General features: G+C 47.3%; 2 long non-coding RNA genes across 2 annotated transcripts; one reads left to right on the forward strand and one right to left on the reverse strand.

The window, feature by feature from the left end:
* Positions 1-347: 347 nt before the first annotated feature.
* On the reverse strand, positions 348-884 carry LOC127930854 (uncharacterized). The gene is made up of 3 exons (XR_008139622.1): positions 811-884; positions 606-707; positions 348-435 (listed from the first exon to the last, which is right to left on the reverse strand). It is a non-coding gene; the product is annotated as an uncharacterized LOC127930854 (long non-coding RNA).
* A 1,671-nt stretch (positions 885-2,555) lies between these two features.
* On the forward strand, positions 2,556-4,815 carry LOC118385687 (uncharacterized). The gene is made up of 3 exons (XR_004826086.2): positions 2,556-2,874; positions 3,334-3,484; positions 3,631-4,815. It is a non-coding gene; the product is annotated as an uncharacterized LOC118385687 (long non-coding RNA).
* Positions 4,816-18,168: the final 13,353 nt, after the last annotated feature.

Here is an 18,168-nt window from a genome sequence, read left to right on the forward strand (position 1 = left end):
AAGGTTGTCCAACAATGTATGCTGCCATCTTGTCTCTTTCAAACCTTCTCTCATTGATGAGACCGGTGGTTGTCCACTCCAAAGTGGCTCATCGTGATAACACATACACTCACCCGTCTGTGGCGTCACCTGAGCCCCGACACTCACCCGTCTGTGGCGTCACCTGAGTCCCGACACTCACCCGTCTGTGGCGTCACCTGAGCCCCGACACTCACCCGTCTGTGGCGTCGCCTGAGCCCCCACACTCACCCGTCTGTGGCGTCGCCTGAGCCCCGACACTCACCCGTCTGTGGCGTCACCTGAGCCCCGACACTCACCCGTCTGTGGCATCACCTGAGTCCGGACACTCACCCGTCTGTGGCGTCACCTGAGTCCCGACACTCACCCGTCTGTGGCGTCACCTGAGTCCCGACACTCACCCGTCTGTGGCGTCACCTGAGCCCCGACACTCACCCATCTGTGGCGTCACCTGAGCCCCGACACTCACCCGTCTGTGGCGTCACCGGAGTCCCGACACTCACCCGTCTGTGGCGTCACCTGAGTCCCGACACTCCCCCGTCTGTGGCGTCACCTGAGTCCCAGCACTCACCCGTCTGTGGCGTCACCTGAGTCCCGACACTCACCCGTCTGTGGCGTCACCTGAGTCCCGACACTCACCCGTCTGTGGCGTCACCTGAGTCCCGACACTCACCCGTCTGTGGCGTCACCTGAGCCCCGACACTCACCCGTCTGTGGCGTCACCTGAGCCCCGACACTCACCCGTCTGTGGCGTCACCTGAGTCCCCGACACTCACCCGTCTGTGGCGTCACCTGAGTCCCGACACTCACCCGTCTGTGGCGTCACCTGAGTCCCGACACTCACCCGTCTGTGGCGTCACCTGAGTCCCGACACTCACCCGTCTGTGGCGTCACCTGAGTCCCGACACTCACCCGTCTGTGGTGTTACCTGAGTCCCGACACTCACCCGTCTGTGGCGTCGCCTGAGCCCCGACACTCACCCGTCTGTGGCGTCACCTGAGTCCCGACACTCACCCGTCTGTGGCGTCGCCTGAGCCCCGACACTCACCCGTCTGTGGCGTCACCTGAGTCCCGACACTCACCCGTCTGTGGCGTCACCTGAGTCCCGACATCCATAGGCGGGGGTGTGAGTCATGTTTGGGGAAGCAATTTTTTGGGGAGGACCCTCAATTTCACCTTTATAATAAAGGATTGCATGCATAGGTTTAGCTGAACTGACCCTACTGAATATAAGACTTTATTTTTTAATCAAGGTACCTTTATTAATGTAATTTACGCAAATCTGTTTTTCTGACCCTACAGAAGTATTACCACAACTTGTCCATTAGCTGTAAGGTGGAGGCCTGTTCAATACACTGAAACTTGATTATGTGATCTTGATATTGTGGTATCTGGATCAGAATGATCCTACCTGATTATTTTCTGGGGAAAAACAGCAAGATAGATCTGATCCTGGATTACAGAATCCGGCTCATTCAGATTCAGATAGCAAGTTTTGAAAAACCCGGCGGTCTTATTCGCTAAACAAAATGTAACATAACTCGCCCAGTATATGGCAATATAGCGACCTACCCAAAGCACAAAATCTGGATTCTGTGATCTTGACATTGTGTGTCTGATTTATTTTCTGAAAAGCCATCTCAATCAGCCAGATCGATCTGGTCCTGGATAGCAAAAGAGGATGACAGAATCTGGATCATAGAAAAACAGCCCCTGCACATTGTAGTGTCTGTGGTTATAGACCTACTCTTCCTGTTAGAGGATTTTTGACCATGCTGTCCAGAAGGTTACCTAATAAATCAGACTGATACCAATTATTGGTATACAGTCTCAAACAAAGCACTGCAAAATCGTAGACATTTTTCTTACAAGCCAGAATGTTGGAGTAATATTACACTTGAATTTACTCTACCGGTTGTCTGTACAGTTTATCCTTCTGCTGCTTGAAATTTGAGAAAAAACATCCACAGGAAAGTGTTGTTGACCCAACTTTTTAGAGCCTGAGCTGAAGTTAAAATGTATCACCTGGCACATGTACAACACCATGTTAAACACCTGTAATTATGCATGCACGTTCTACCATCTTGTGCATGCATGTTGTCACGAGCAAACATCTTGATTGCCACGCACACAGACCCGCGTTTTCAAGTCCGTTTAAGTCCCGTGGATGTTTTCTCAAATTTCAATCAGCTGAAAGACCAACAGCACAGATTGAAGGTGTCGCCCCGTTTTTGAGACTATCCGGGAGGGAGACGTTCTGATTTTTGGGAGTCAATGATCCCCGCTGTCTGGGTTCTGTGTGTAATATTTGTGTTGTGGAGAAATGACAGGAGACGGGAGTACAGTTAGTTTTCGTTTAGTCAAAACCCCTCGGGGCTCTACAGTTCCCGGCACCCTAGTGCGCATGTGCATTTCCTATTAGGTGTAGTAACGTAACACTGCCATAATACATTACTGCTTAGTAACAAATAAACAGATGTAGATCCCAGATACTACACTGTGCTACTGCTTCGTTGTTTTTAAATACCATAGAATTAGTTGCCTCGGCTCTCTGCTGCCTAGCTATTTGGCCAAGTTAAATGTATAAATCGACATTCATTTAAGTGGTCCCTCCTATCTCTTGCCATACTGCATCTTTTGATCTCACCTCTGGTTGTACGATGAGCATAGTTGAGAAGGACTATCATAGAATGAAATCGGGAGAGTAGAATGACAATTTAATTTGTGTGATGCCTATACTATAGCGACAGCTGGATTTAAAACAAGATTTTTATTTGTCCTGCAGGAAGAGAGATTAGCTTGTGCAGTCGTACTGGCCGAAGATGGATGGCGTCACCTCTGTCCCATACAGTCTGCGTGAGTGTCTACTACAGTAGGAGAGATGAACGACATATTTTATAACACAGTGGACACAGTGGGGAAAGATATGCACCGTTTAATGGTAGATTATCTGTTGAGCCACACAGCAGGCAGAAAGAAAACTATCCTGGCGGCATTTGAGATTATCTCAGACTGGACGTGTATGCGCTTCTATAAATACATCAATAAGATTAACTACATATAGATCCTCTCTGGGAGAGGGTGAGTCCAGAAGACTGATACAAAGTGGGATCATTAATAGCATTTTCTACGTTCCAGCAGTTTACAATTAACTCACAACTTCCCCCTATCTTTCCTCCTACGTTCAAGCTTTTCCTTTTTCACTCTCTCCTGTCCTTCTATCCCCTCTCATTTCCGTTTCTCTCCTTCCCCTCTCATTTCCACTTCTCATTTCCTCTTTCTTCACTGACGCCTCTCGCTATGTGTCGAATGTAGGTTTTCAGGGCGGGGCCCAGCCTGTGTACTTCGTTGGTACCTGTATGGCGAGGAACCTGTGCAACATGAGCTGCTGCACACCCTGGGCCTGCACCACGAACACACACGGTTGGACCCTGACCACTACGTCACCATACAGTGGGGGAGCCAGGTGAGACGCACATCAATCCACCTAATGGGCATTGCATGTGCATCGGGGGGCTGGTCAATTTGGCCCATGGAGCGTTGCAGTGTGTGGGCTTTTGAGATCTGAGACTATTGAGATCTGCCTCCTGTAACTCTTGCTTTGTCTCCCAGGAAAAGAGAAGAACTTCCAAGGTGAAGAAAGGAGACCCTCAGAACCTGCCCTCTGACTACAATTCCATCATGCAATATGGACCGTCAGTCACACTCCTGTATTCCTCTCCTCCTTCTTCCCACTAAAGTCCTCCTTTTACTCATTTTATTGTAATAAACGGCTAGCAATAAGTAAAGATCACTGTTCCTGGGCCTGTGTACAGTCCAGTAGCATTTCCAGATGTGTCCTAAATGGCTCCCTGTTTAGTGCACTTACTTTGACCAGGGCAAATGGGCCTCTGGTCAAACTTGGTGAGCTATATTGGGAATAGGGTGCCATTTGGGACGCAAGCTGTGTGTTAAAGGAGCAGGTCCTCTAACCCTCCCTTGTTGGGTTTCTCCTGGCAGGTATTTCTTCTCAGCAGACTGGAACCCCACCCCACCGCTAACTAAGCTAGCCGTTTCACATCCGTTACACTGACACCCAACTGTTCCCCTTGCAGAGCAAGCCATTTCACATCGGTTATATAAGGTCTACCTGTTGTATTCGTCGCATGTGACTAATAAAATTTGATTTGATGGATTTATTTCAATTCCCGGATTTCCTTACGTGAACTGTAACTCAGTAAAATCTTTGAAATGCTTGCATGTTGCATTTATATTTTTGTTCAGTATATTTTATATACCCATCGATTCTTGAAGAATATAACTTGTGCTTGTCGTGGAAATTGCAAGATTATGTTATAATGCTTGTATTGCATTTCAATGGTTGTTTTACTCGACAGAATAGACTGTTCTGTAAACTATTGTGTGTGTGTTCTACTGAGGAGGGCCTCTATGAGATAGCACTGACAGAGGAGATTTACAATGTCTTTGGATGATAAAACCTAAAGAGCATTCCAGATAACATGAGGTAATGTTTTTGTGCTATACCGTACCAGGGTGAGACGGTTCCAGTTTGGAGTAGGAGGACCAGACACTGGTCTGTCTATACAAAGAAAACTGTTGACACAGCAGTTGCTGTCTGCTATGTATTATAGATACCTTTCATACAAATCTTAACCTTGTGACCATTCTATGTATCTGTTGTAGATTGCGAGGGGTTTATCTTGGCTATAAAAGATCTTTGTACTTTTGTGTTGTCACTTTCAATGGTTCATTAGAAATGGTGCATCATTGAAAGTCATTGCTAATGCAACGCTTTTATTAAAGATGTAGTTTGAGTATAACTCTGACTTGTGTGTGAAGTTTGTCTCTCCTCATTTGGTAACAGAAATTAACCACCACATGCCTCATGAGCATAGTTCAACTGTTGTAACCCATCTGTTTGTAAATTATGTAAATGGAAACATATTGTACAGCCTCACACCATAGTAAAAACTATAATTTTGTTATCATGGATGGTTAGCGGTTGCATCCATAATGGGGGACACTTTGTTATTGTTTGAATTAAGGATTCTAGCTTAAAGTAAAGGTCTTAAAACAACACTCAATGCAAATATAATCATTTTCTAAATGACCAAAAAATGTTTATCTGGATATCAGTATTTTCTTAAATTTGACCATTATCTCTGAGTAGAAAGAGTTTTTTTTGCTGCATAAATTGTTTCAGATATTACTGTATGTGGGCAGGAGAATCAAGGGGGATGTAACGTGTGATGGAAAAAATAACTTTCGGTACAATTTCATAAATGCAGACAGATCATTTGTTTGTTCAACATGGTGGGATCTTTTTGTGTCTGTAAAATTAATTATGCAAGAAATGGCGGTGGAAATGCCTTAATGATATGTATATTGATATAATAACCATGATTCGAAGTAAACTTGGAGTCCCGCAATGACATGACTTGTTGTCCTCCCACTACAACTCGGGAAACCATGCAATTTATTTGGCTACAGAAGAAATAACTTGTGAACTTTACAGGGTGGTGAATGTGCAAGGTGATGGATGAGCTTGATACTGTAGTGTAGCCTACCCGCACAGCCTGCACAGCCTACCCGCAGTGTATCTGTGAGCAGTTGGCTAGACCACAGGTGTCAAGACCAGAGCACATTTGCTATGTAACGCAACACTTTTTGTGACAAAACTATCGGCGGAGTGGAATGCGATGAAAACACATTGGACTTTATACTTGTATTCGATACTTAACCGAAATGTATATTTCTGTGCTCTACGTCGTCACGCACTGATTTTTATCCAGTCCGTTTGGTGGACACACACCACTGGTGGGAAAATGTGCATATTTGCTTTAGCATATTTTTGAATAGTTGTATGAAAATCTGTCAAATGGAAACCTAGCTGGTGAAACAAAATAGCTGATGCACAAACACATTTCGAAATTGCACCTTGTGTATTCTACTAACTCTCAACAGTAGGTTGAGACATGTTATAAGAATTTTGTTATCAATGTTCATAAACTTCAATTAATCTACTCAGTCTGCAACCCAGAGTTTGTAAGATTCTGGTTGAATGAAACAGACAAGAGTCCCAGTTTACAAAAGTCAAAGTGTTTATTCACGAGAACGTTCTAACATCAAAAATGCAAACCCAGTCTTTATAACACACACAGACATGTTCAAATCTTAAGCTAGGCCTTGCTTCGACAGTCTGTGTTTTTCCACTACATAGATACATTGTTTAATCTACAACATGTTTCATAATTTTCTGCAAACCTAACAGTTTCTCCCCTCCACGGGTGGAGACAGAATGTCCTGTAAGGAACACAGTAGTCCAGCTTGTCTGTCGATAGCTCCTCTTATCATTTGTTTCACACGTTCACCCTGCTTTCATACTAAGAAGGAACAAAAGGTCCTTGTTCTAATTCTGACTAAAGCTACACACATTATCAGATTATAGTTTTATGAGTGTAATAAATTTCATACAATATATGGTTTCAGAGTGGAATTATTGAATCATTATCTTTAGACCTAAATTATTTTATCAGACACCGACTGAGATCCTAAAAAAAATCTATTTTCACTGTATATACAAAAGTATGTAGAAATCCCTTAGTGGATTCCACTATTTCAGCCCCTTCCGTTGCTGATAGGTGTATAAAATCGAGCACACAGCAATGCAATCTCCATTAAAAAAAAACATTGGCAGTAGAATGGCCTTACTAATGACTTTCAATGTGGCACCGTCATAGGATGCCACCTTTCCACAAGTCAGTTTGTCAAATTTTGGCCCTGCTAGAGCTGCCCCGGTCAACTATAAGTACTGCTATTGTGAAGTGGAAATGTCTAGGAGCAGCCAGGCTCAGCTGAGAAATGGTTGGCCACACAAGCTCACAGAATGAGACCGGCGAGTGCTGAAGCACGTAGCGCATCAAAATCGTCTGTCCTCGGTTGCAATATTCACTACTGAGTTCCAAACTGCCTCTGGAAGCAACAGCAGCACGGGAGCTTCAAGAAATGGGTTTCCATGGCCAAGCAGCCACACACCAGCCTAAGATCAGCATGCGCAATGGTCGTCTGGAGTGGTGTAAAGCTTGCCGACATTGGACTCTGGAGCAGTGTAAACGTGTTCTCTGGAGTGATGAATCACGCTTCACCATCTGGCAGTCCGATGGATGAATCTGGGTTTAGCAGATGCCAGGAGAATGCTACTTTCCCAAATGCCTAGTACCAACTGTAAGGTTTGGTGGAGGAATAATGGTCTGGGGCCATTTTTATGGTTTAGATGGTTATTCAGCAGAATTAGGTTAGTTACACCTGGGGTTGGAGCGAAAAGATCAGAATTGGACTGCCTGTGGAAATGTCGTCTTAGGGACTGTTAAAGCCCAACTGAACTCAATAGTTTTGCGTCGTTATGTACAATGGGATAATGGGACATTAAATGGGATAATGTCAGTATCGTCCAAAACGGAGATTTGCGAGATGTAAGTAATCTACTGTACATAGTATGTAACTGTTTTCCTTAGGTTGTGTTTCCGTCAACCCTGCCCACATGCCCACAGCTGACAGCACCCAAGTAATCATCCATTTCGGAGCGCAGCTGCATGCTGCCCGATTGTAATGCCCACTAAACACGTGGCTGAGGAACACACTGAACGTGATACATTTGGTTTCACTTGGATATCACTACGGGGCTATTTGGGGACCCTCGGTAAATTACACTAGGTACATGGGACAGTATTACGTTTCAATAGCTCCAAATGTCAATGACTTAACCTAAACTACAGTATAATTTGTAGAAATTCATATACTAATTTTGAAAGCATTCCATGAGAACTAAAAGGTGTGCAACATGAAATATTGTCCCGTTTATATTGCATAATTTAACGACGTCCCTAACTATCCCCATAGAGATAGATGGGCTATCCAAAGCTAAACCAATATTGCCAATGGTCGCACACAGTCCGCAGAAGCTAATTGGCAAAATATCTTGGCTAGATTTCTAGGTTACTTCTAGACAAAAGACCTGGTTAGACTGTTTCAAGTTATGTAGAAGAGTGAGTGACTGAAACTGTACTGTTTTGTCTGAGTGAATATACAAATGCTTTACACGTGCGAACACGAGACACCCACATCAGAGCGTTTTCAGTCTCATTTCCTAATGAGGATAAATCAGTCAGTTCAGCCCCAGCCACCGAGCTAACGTTAGCCACAACAAATTGTAATTCGTAACATATCACACAAATAGTCATTCTTAACATATCATACGGAATGGATGACGGACCTCCACAAATTAATACACACCATACGAAACATATACTAATTGGAGTGTCCCGGATTTACATGTATTATGTTAAACATACAACTGTCCTCACTCTCTCCCAGTTTGGATAGAAAGTTGTGGTGCATAAAACCTATTAATGCGAAACTCAGTCCGTTTTTTTTTAAATAAAAAAATTACACATCAAATTGCCTAACAATTCTCCTGAAGTCTTCCTTGCTGTGTCTCTGTGCCTTTCGTTTTCCTTCTCTCGGAAAGACGTTTCTCTATCTACACTTGTCTCTTTTCTACTTAAAGGGCTATAGTAGCTACAGCATCCGACTGCGTCGCCTTGCTTTTTTGTGTGTACATTTTTTCACCACGGACTGTAGGCCTATGATGCGTTTACAACCCAGAGAGTCTTTCCTGAGACATTGTAGACAAAACATTTAATACATTGAGTTGCACCCCCTTTTGCCCTCAAAAGCCTCAATTTGTCGAGGCATGGACTCTACAATCAATCAAATGTACTTACAGCAGATGTCACAAAGTGCTGTACTGAAACCCAGCCTAAAATCCCAAACAGCAAGCAATGCAGATGTAGAAGCACGATGGCTAGGAAAAACTCCCTAGGAAGGCAGGAACCTTTCAATGGTGATACACACTGGAAACTGTTGAGCGTGAAAAACACAGCAGCTTTGCAGTTCTTTACACACAAACTGTGAGTCTGGAATCTACTACCATACCCCGTTCAAGGGCACTGCAATCTGTTGTCTTACCCATTCACCCTCTGAATGGCACAAAAATAAAATCAAAGTCTGAATTGTTTCAAGGCTTAAAAATCCGTCTTTAACCTGTCTCCTTCCCTTCATCTACACTGATTGAAGTGTATTTAACAAGTGACATAAATAACAGATCATAGCTTTCTCCTGGATTCACCTGGTCAGTCTGTCATGGAAAGAGCAGTTGTTCCTAATGTTTTGTACACTCAGTATATGTCCATTGTTCTGCACACATCTTAAATGTAGTCTTGAATGAAAGATACAAAAAGATGCCAGAGACTGGGTTGAGTAGGTTACTTTCTAAATGTAATCCGTTAGTTACTCGTTCCCTGTCAAATTGTAATCAGCAATGTCACTTTTGGATTACCCAAACTCAGTAATGTAATCGGATTACTTTAAGTTACTTTTTAAGATTACTTTCCCCTTAAGAGGCATTAGAAGACACAAATGTATGTTACCAATTGAACGACATCTTTAAAATATATATTTATAGGGGACAATGCACATTAATCAACATAAATATTACAATAATGCAACATCCATTAGCCAAAAGCTAATTTGCACCCGTAGTCCCAGGGCAGCTAAGGACAGTTACACAACCACAATACAACTACTCACAAAAGCAATACAAAATACAAATACATTACATCCCATAATATATCATTCTAACAACAACACTATCATCAACTGTCGTCTTACATATGAGGAACTAGAGATAACTCATGTGTACAGGTTTGGATAGATTTTAGCCATGTTTTCAATTCAACTTTAAAAGCACAATAATCAGTGCAGCTTCTCAAGTCCATGGGCATTGCATTCCAGTATACTGTAGCTCTAACAGAGAAGACCGATTGACCGATTTTACTCTGTCGAAAAGGGACAATGCAGTCCCCTCTAGTTACTGCCATTGTTATCATGGAGGTGCTTTCCTTCAACATGATATGCCGGCATAGAGGCGGAGGGGCAAGACATTGCAGGATCTTAAAGACAAGGCTTGCATCTACATACTGCTTCTTGGCACTGACGGAAACATGGATCACCACAGATAACACTGCTACTCCTACTGCTCTCTCCTCGTCCGCCCACGTTTTCTCGCACACCCCGAGAGCTTCTGGTCAGCGGGGTGGTGGCACCGGGATCCTCATCTCTCCCAAGTGGTCTTTCTCTCTTTCTCCCCTTACCCATCTGTCTATCGCCTCCTTTGAATTCCATGCTGTCACAGTTACCAGCCCTTTCAAGCTTAACATCCTTATCATTTATCGCCCTCCAGGTTCCCTTGGAGAGTTCATCAATGAGCTTGATGCCTTGATAAGCTCCTTTCCTGAGGACGGCTCACCTCTCACAGTTCTGGGCGACTTTAACCTCCCCACGTCTACCTTTGACTCATTCCTCTCTGCCTCCTTCTTTCCACTCCTCTCCTCTTTTGACCTCACCCTCTCACCTTCCCCCTACTCACAAGGCAGGCAATACGCTTGACCTCATCTTTACTAGATGCTGTTCTTCCACTAACCTCATTGCAACTCCCCTCCAAGTCTCCGACCACTACCTTGTATCCTGTTCCCTCTCGCTCTCATCCAACACTTCCCACGCTGCCCCTACTCGGATGGTATCGCGCCGTCCCAACCTTCGCTCTCTCTCCCCCGCTACTCTCTCCTCTTCCATCCTATCATCTCTTCCCTCTGCTCAAACCTTCTCCAACCTATCTCCTGATTCTGCCTCCTCAACCCTCCTCTCCTCCCTTTCTGCATCCTTTGACTCTCTATGTCCCCTATCCTCCAGGCCGGCTCGGTCCTCCCCTCCCGCTCCGTGGCTCGACGACTCATTGCGAGCTCACAGAACAGGGCTCCGGGCAGCCGAGCGGAAATGGAGGAAAACTCGCCTCCCTGCGGACCTGGCATCCTTTCACTCCCTCCTCTCTACATTTTCCTCCTCTGTCTCTGCTGCTAAAGCCACTTTCTACCATTCTAAATTCCAAGCATCTGCCTCTAACCCTAGGAAGCTCTTTGCCACCTTCTCCTCCCTCCTGAATCCCCCCTCCTCCCTCTCTGCAGATGACTTCGTCAACCATTTTGAAAAGAAGGTCGACAACATCCGATCCTCGTTTGCTAAGTCAAACGACACCGCTGGTTCTGCTCACACTGCCCTACCCTATGCTCTGACCTCTTTCTCCCTCTCTCTCCAGATGAAATCTCGCGTCTTGTGACGGCCGGCCGCCCAACAACCTGCCCGCTTGACCCTATCCCCTCCTCTCTTCTCCAGACCATTTCCGGAGACCTTCTCCCTTACCTCACCTCGCTCATCAACTCATCCCTGACCGCTGGCTACGTCCCTTCCGTCTTCAAGAGAGCGAGAGTTGCACCCCTTCTGAAAAAACCTACACTCGATCCCTCCGATGTCAACAACTACAGACCAGTATCCCTTCTCTCTTTTCTCTCCAAAACTCTTGAGCGTGCCGTCCTTGGCCAGCTCTACCGCTATCTCTCTCAGAATGACCTTCTTGATCCAAATCAGTCAGGTTTCAAGACTAGTCATTCAACTGAGACTGCTCTTCTCTGTATCACGGAGGCGCTCCGCACTGCTAAAGCTAACTCTCTCTCCTCTGCTCTCATCCTTCTAGACCTATCGGCTGCCTTCGATACTGTGAACCATCAGATCCTCCTCTCCACCCTCTCCGAGTTGGGCATCTCCGGCGCGGCCCACGCTTGGATTGCGTCCTACCTGACAGGTCGCTCCTACCAGGTGGCGTGGCGAGAATCTGTCTCCTCACCACGCGCTCTCACCACTGGTGTCCCCCAGGGCTCTGTTCTAGGCCCTCTCTTATTCTCGCTATACACCAAGTCACTTGGCTCTGTCATAACCTCACATGGTCTCTCCTATCATTGCTAAGCAGACGACACACAATTAATCTTCTCCTTTCCCCCTTCTGATGACCAGGTGGCGAATCGCATCTCTGCATGTCTGGCAGACATATCAGTGTGGATGACGGATCACCACCTCAAGCTGAACCTCAGCAAGACGGAGCTCCTCTTCCTCCCGGGAAGGACTGCCCGTTCCATGATCTCGCCATCACGGTTGACAACTCCATTGTGTCCTCCTCCCAGAGCGCTAAGAACCTTGGCGTGATCCTGGACAACACCCTGTCGTTCTCAACTAACATCAAGGCGGTGTCCCGTTCCTGTAGGTTCATGCTCTACAACATCCGCAGAGTACGACCCTGCCTCACACAGGAAGCGGCGCAGGTCCTAATCCAGGCACTTGTCATCTCCCGTCTTGATTACTGCAACTCGCTGTTGGCTGGGCTCCCTGCCTGTGCCATTAAACCCCTACAACTCATCCAGAACGCCGCAGCCCGTCTGGTGTTCAACCTTCCCAAGTTCTCTCACGTCACCCCGCTCCTCCGCTCTCTCCACTGGCTTCCAGTTGAAGCTCGCATCCGCTACAAGACCATGGTGCTTGCCTACGGAGCTGTGAGGGGAACGGCACCTCAGTACCTCCAGGCTCTGATCAGGCCCTACACCCAAACAAGGGCACTGCGTTCATCCACCTCTGGCCTGCTCGCCTCCCTACCACTGAGGAAGTACAGTTCCCGCTGTTCCCGCTCAGCCCAGTCAAAACTGTTCGCTGCTCTGGCCCCCCAATGGTGGAACAAACTCCCTCACGACGCCAGGACAGCGGAGTCCATCACCACCTTCCGGAGACACCTGAAACCCCACCTCTTCAAGGAATACCTAGGATAGGGTAAGTAATCCTTCTCACCCCCCTAAAAAGATTTAGATGCACTATTGTAAAGTGGCTGTTCCACTGGATGTCATAAGGTGTATGCACCAATTTGTAAGTCGCTCTGGATAAGAGCGTCTGCTAAATGACTTAAATGTAAATGTAAATGTAATGCTTAAAGCTATCCAAACTATATGAATTGTGTTTGTATATGATATGACAATGGTGGTAACAGTTTGGTTTGTTATCAAAAATCTTAAGTGTTTGTTTGTAGAGTGATTCAATTGGTTTCCGAATAGTAGCTTCTGCTTGTGACCAGCATGTGAGGCAATATCTCAGATGTGAGAAGATCATAGCATGCATATATGGTTTGGTGGCCTCCAGAGGAAGGAACGGTCTTATAAACCTAAAGTTGGAAAATCCAAACTTGACCGTGTTAACCACCTTCTTCACAAATTTCTTAAATGTCGAGTTGGAGTCCAAAATGACACCGAGATACCCTAAGTTAGACACAACTTTCAGATACTCCCCATGAACAAGAACAGCTCATTGAGAAGAATCAATGTATTTCTCAGAGAAGTACATACAAACAGTCTTGTCGATATTTAAATGCAGGCAAGAATTAGTCATCCATTTAAGAAACATGTACCATAGCTTATCTAGCTGTCTATTTTTTTAGTGTACATACAGAACTGTATCATTTGCATACATCTGCATGTTAACATGTTAACTTTCTCCTTCATATAATAATAATAATAATACATTATTAAATTCTATCTTTATATTAATAATAATTCTATCAGAATTCCAGTAATTCCAATAAATGTTATACCCCTTAATCTTCAAGAATAGGATTTGGAAATATGGAAGTATAGATTAGCCAAATTGTTTAACCTGAGCATAACCCCAGAACTAAGGACTTATTAGCCAGCCCTACTCTGTTGTTTATGATTGTGTTGTCATGGAGGGCTGATTGGGATCATTGATTTGAGTTGAAATATAAATGCTGCGCTCATGGAATGGCATGCTTTGAGCACTACTGAAAAGTTATATTTACATATGAAAAAATGAATGCCATTTGCTATCGGCCTGTTGTTTACCTTTAGGTTGGTGACACTTTGATATCTTGATAATATGCAGCTGTTTAAAAGGCAAATACACAGGGCACTCCTTTGTTTTGGTTAATATCTGAGGAATGGGCCTGGAGAAATGTAACCACTCAGATTAATAGACAGAGCTATGGATGCAAGGACTGACCATCCACAATATCAAAAGTATTGTTTCAAACACGTTATGAGGAAATACAGTGTTTGTTTACATTTACAATGTTCACTAACATTGGAGAAAAACAAGCGTATATTTTGGGTTCTCATGGAGTGTGACAGTTGAACTAACTAAGCTCATGAGACATTTATAAGTTATATTATTCCAGAATCAATGGATATAGACAGTACCAGTCAAAAGTGTGAACACACCTAGTCATTCCAGGGTTTTTATTTATTTTGACCATTTTCTACATTGTAGAATAATAGTGAAGATATTAAAACTATGAAATAACACGTATGGAATCATGTAATAACCAAAGAAGTGTTAAACAAATCAAAATGTATTTTAGATTTGAGATTCTTCAAAATAGCCAACCTGTGCCTTGATGACAGCTTTGCACACTCTTTGCATTCTCTCAACCAGCTTCATGAGGTAGTCACTTGGAATGCATTTACATTAACAGGTGTGCCTTCTTAAAAGTTCATTTGGTCACACGTTTTGAAGTAGCATGCAATTGGCATTTTGACGGCAGGTATGTCCACCGGAGCTGTTGCCAGGGAATTTAATGTTCATTTCTCTACCTTAAGCCACCTCCAACGTCATTTGAGAGAATTTGGCTATACGTCAAACTGGCCTCACAGCTGCAGAACACGTGTAACCACGCCAGCCCAGGACCTCCACATCCGGCTTCTTCACCTGTGGGATCTTCTGAGATCAACCACTTGGACAGCTGATGAAACTGAGGTGTAATTTCTGTCTGTAATAAAGCCCTTTTGTGGGGAAAAACTAATTCTGATTGGCTGGGCCTGGCTACCCAGTGGCTGGGCCTGGCTACCCAGTGGGTGGGCCCATCCCGGGTGGGCCCATCCCCACCCATGGCTGAGCTCCTGCCCAGTCATGTGAAATCCACAGATTAGGGCCTAGTTTGTTTATTTCAAGTGATGGATTTCCTTAACTGTAACTCAAGTAAAATATTTGAAATTGTTGCATTTGACATTTTTGTTCAGTATAGTTTTAACCATGTCTTGAGGCTATACAGTGTTTGTTTACATTACTGACTGTAACGAGTTGCCTCCTCTTCTTCCGAAGAAGAGAGGCGAAACGGATCAGAGGACCAATACGCGGCGTGGTAATTTTCCATGGTACTATTTTAATGCTTTAAGGTACACATGAAAATACTAACAAAACAAGAAAACGTGAAAACTCAAATTACAGTCCTATCTGGTGCATACACAAAGACAGGAAACAATCACCCACAAACACACAGTGAAACCCAGGCCACCTAAGTATGATTCTCAATCAGAGACAACTAATGACACCTGCCTCTGATTGAGAACCATACTAGGCCGAAACATAGAAATTCCCAAAACCTAGACAAACAAACATAGACTGCCCACCCAACTCACGCCCTGACCATACTAACTAAACACAAAACACAGAAAATAAAGGTCAGAACGTGACAGTACCCCCCCCCAAAGGTGCGGACTCCGGCCGCAAAACCTTGACCTATAGGGGAGGGTCTGGGTGGGCATCTGTCCGCGGTGGCGGTTCTGGCGCGGGACGCGGACCCCACTTCACCATTGTCTTTGTCCGCCTCCGTGGCTTTCTCACCATGGCAACCCCTCTCAATGACCCCACTGGACAGAGGGGCAGCTCGGGACAGAGGGGCAGAAGCTCTGGACAGAGGGACAGGGGCTCTGGACAGAGGGACAGGGGCTCTGGCGCTTCTGGGCTGAGGGGCTCTGGCGCCTCTGGGCTGAGGGGCTCTGGCGCCTCTGGGCTGAGGGGCTCTGGCGCCTCTGGGCTGAGGGGCTCTGGCGCCTCTGGGCTGAGGGGCTCCGGCAGCGGCGCCGGACAGGCGGGACGCTCTGGCAGCGGCGCCGGACAGGCGGGAGGCTCCGGCAGCGGCGCCGGACAGGAGGGACGCTCCGGCAGCGGCGCCAGACAGGCGGGACGCTCCGGCAGCGGCGCCAGACAGGCGGGACGCTCCGGCAGCGGCGCCAGACAGGCGGGACGCTCCGGCAGCGGCGCCAGACAGGCGGGACGCTCCGGCAGCGGCGCCGGACAGGCGGGAGGCTCCGGCAGCGGCGCCGGACAGGCGGGAGGCTCCGGCAGCAGCGCCGGACAGGCGGGAGGCTCCGGCAGCGGCGCCGGACAGGCGAGAGGCTCCGGCAGCGGCGCCGGACAGGCGGGAGGCTCCCGGACAGGCGGGAGGCTCCGGCAGCGGCGCCCGGACAGGCGGGAGGCTCCGGCAGCGGCGCCGGACAGGCGGGAGGCTCCGGCAGCGGCGCCGGACAGGCGGGAGGCTCCGGCAGCGGCGCCGGACAGGCGGGAGCACCTGCAGAGAGGAGACAGAGAGACAGCCTGGTGCGTGGAGCTGCTACAGGAGGCAGCGGCGCCGGACAGGCGGGACGCTCCAGCAGTGGCGCCGGACAGGCGGGAGGCTCCGGCAGCGGCGCCGGACAGGCGGGAGGCTCCGGCAGTGGCGCCAGACAGGCGGGAGGCTCCGGCAGCGGCGCCGGACAGGCGGGAGGCTCCGGACAGGCGGGAGGCTCCGGCAGCGGCGCCGGACAGGCGGGAGGCTCCGGCAGCGGCGCCGGACAGGCGGGAGGCTCCGGCAGCGGCGCCGGACAGGCGGAACGCTCCGGCAGCGGCGCCGGACAGGCGGGAGCACCTGCAGGGAGGAGACTGAGAGACAGCCTGGTGCGTGGGGCTGCCACAGGAACTACCAGGCTGGGGAGACTTTCAGGAGGCTTGGTGTTAGGAGGAGCCTGAAAGACCGGGCTGTGGGGGAGCACTGGAGCTCTGGTGCGCAACCTTGGCACCACTTCCCCAGGCTGGACAACTACTCGAGCCCGGACCCTCAAAAGTGCAGGCACAGGTTGAACCGGGCTGTGGGTAAGCACGGGAGATCTAGTGCTTACTACACGCACCTCTCCCCTAGGCTCCACTCCCACAGTTGCCCGGTACGAGCGGAGCGCAGGCAGAGGACGCACTGCACCCTCCCAGCGCCCCGGAGACACAGCACGCAGAGCCGGCGCAGGATAACCTGGACCCAGACTGCGTACCGGCGACCAGACCCGCTGAGCAGGCACCATACGCCCTGGCTCAATGCCCACACTCGCATGGCACTCTCGGGGGCTGCCCTATAGCGCACCGGGCTATGGACACGCACTGGCGACACCGTGCGCTCAACCGCATAACACGGTGCCTGACCAGTAATGCGCTGCTCATAATAAGCACGAGGAGTGAGCTCAGGTCTGCTACCTGGCTTAGTACCACCCCTCGTGTGCCCCCCCCAAAAAAAAATTTGGGGCTGCCTCTCGTACCTGTCGCACTGCCGTGCTGGCTCCTCATATTGCCGCCGATCAGCTTTCGCTGCCTCCAGCTCTGCTTTGGGGCTGCGATTTTCCCCAGCCCGTGCCCAGGGTCCCTCTCCGTTCAATATCTGCTCCCATGTCCAGGAGTCCTGTGATGGTGGCCTCTGTTGTTGATGCTGCTGCTGCTGTCGTCGCTGTCCTTTACCACGCCGCTTGGTCCGATTGTGGTGGGTGATTCTGTAACGAGTTGCCTCCTCTTCTTCCGAAGAAGAGAGGCGAAACGGATCAGAGGACCAATACGCGGCGTGGTAATTTTCCATGGTACTATTTTAATGCTTTAAGGTACACATGAAAATACTAACAAAACAAGAAAACGTGAAAACTCAAATTACAGTCCTATCTGGTGCATACACAAAGACAGGAAACAATCACCCACAAACACACAGTGAAACCCAGGCCACCTAAGTATGATTCTCAATCAGAGACAACTAATGACACCTGCCTCTGATTGAGAACCATACTAGGCCGAAACATAGAAATTCCCAAAACCTAGACAAACAAACATAGACTGCCCACCCAACTCACGCCCTGACCATACTAACTAAACACAAAACACAGAAAATAAAGGTCAGAACGTGACACTGACAAACATTGGAGCAAAGCAAACGTATATCTTGGGCTCTGATGTACAACAGTTGAACTAAGCTCATGAGGTATTTACACGTTTTTATTGTGTAAGAATCTATGGGCATACTGTTTATCATTAACTTCTAAGTCTAAAAATGTTTGTAGCAACAACGGAATTGAGCTTTAAGGC

Source organism: Oncorhynchus keta, chromosome 6 (assembly GCF_023373465.1).
Source record: "Oncorhynchus keta strain PuntledgeMale-10-30-2019 chromosome 6, Oket_V2, whole genome shotgun sequence".
Taxonomy (NCBI): Eukaryota; Metazoa; Chordata; class Actinopteri; order Salmoniformes; family Salmonidae; genus Oncorhynchus; species Oncorhynchus keta.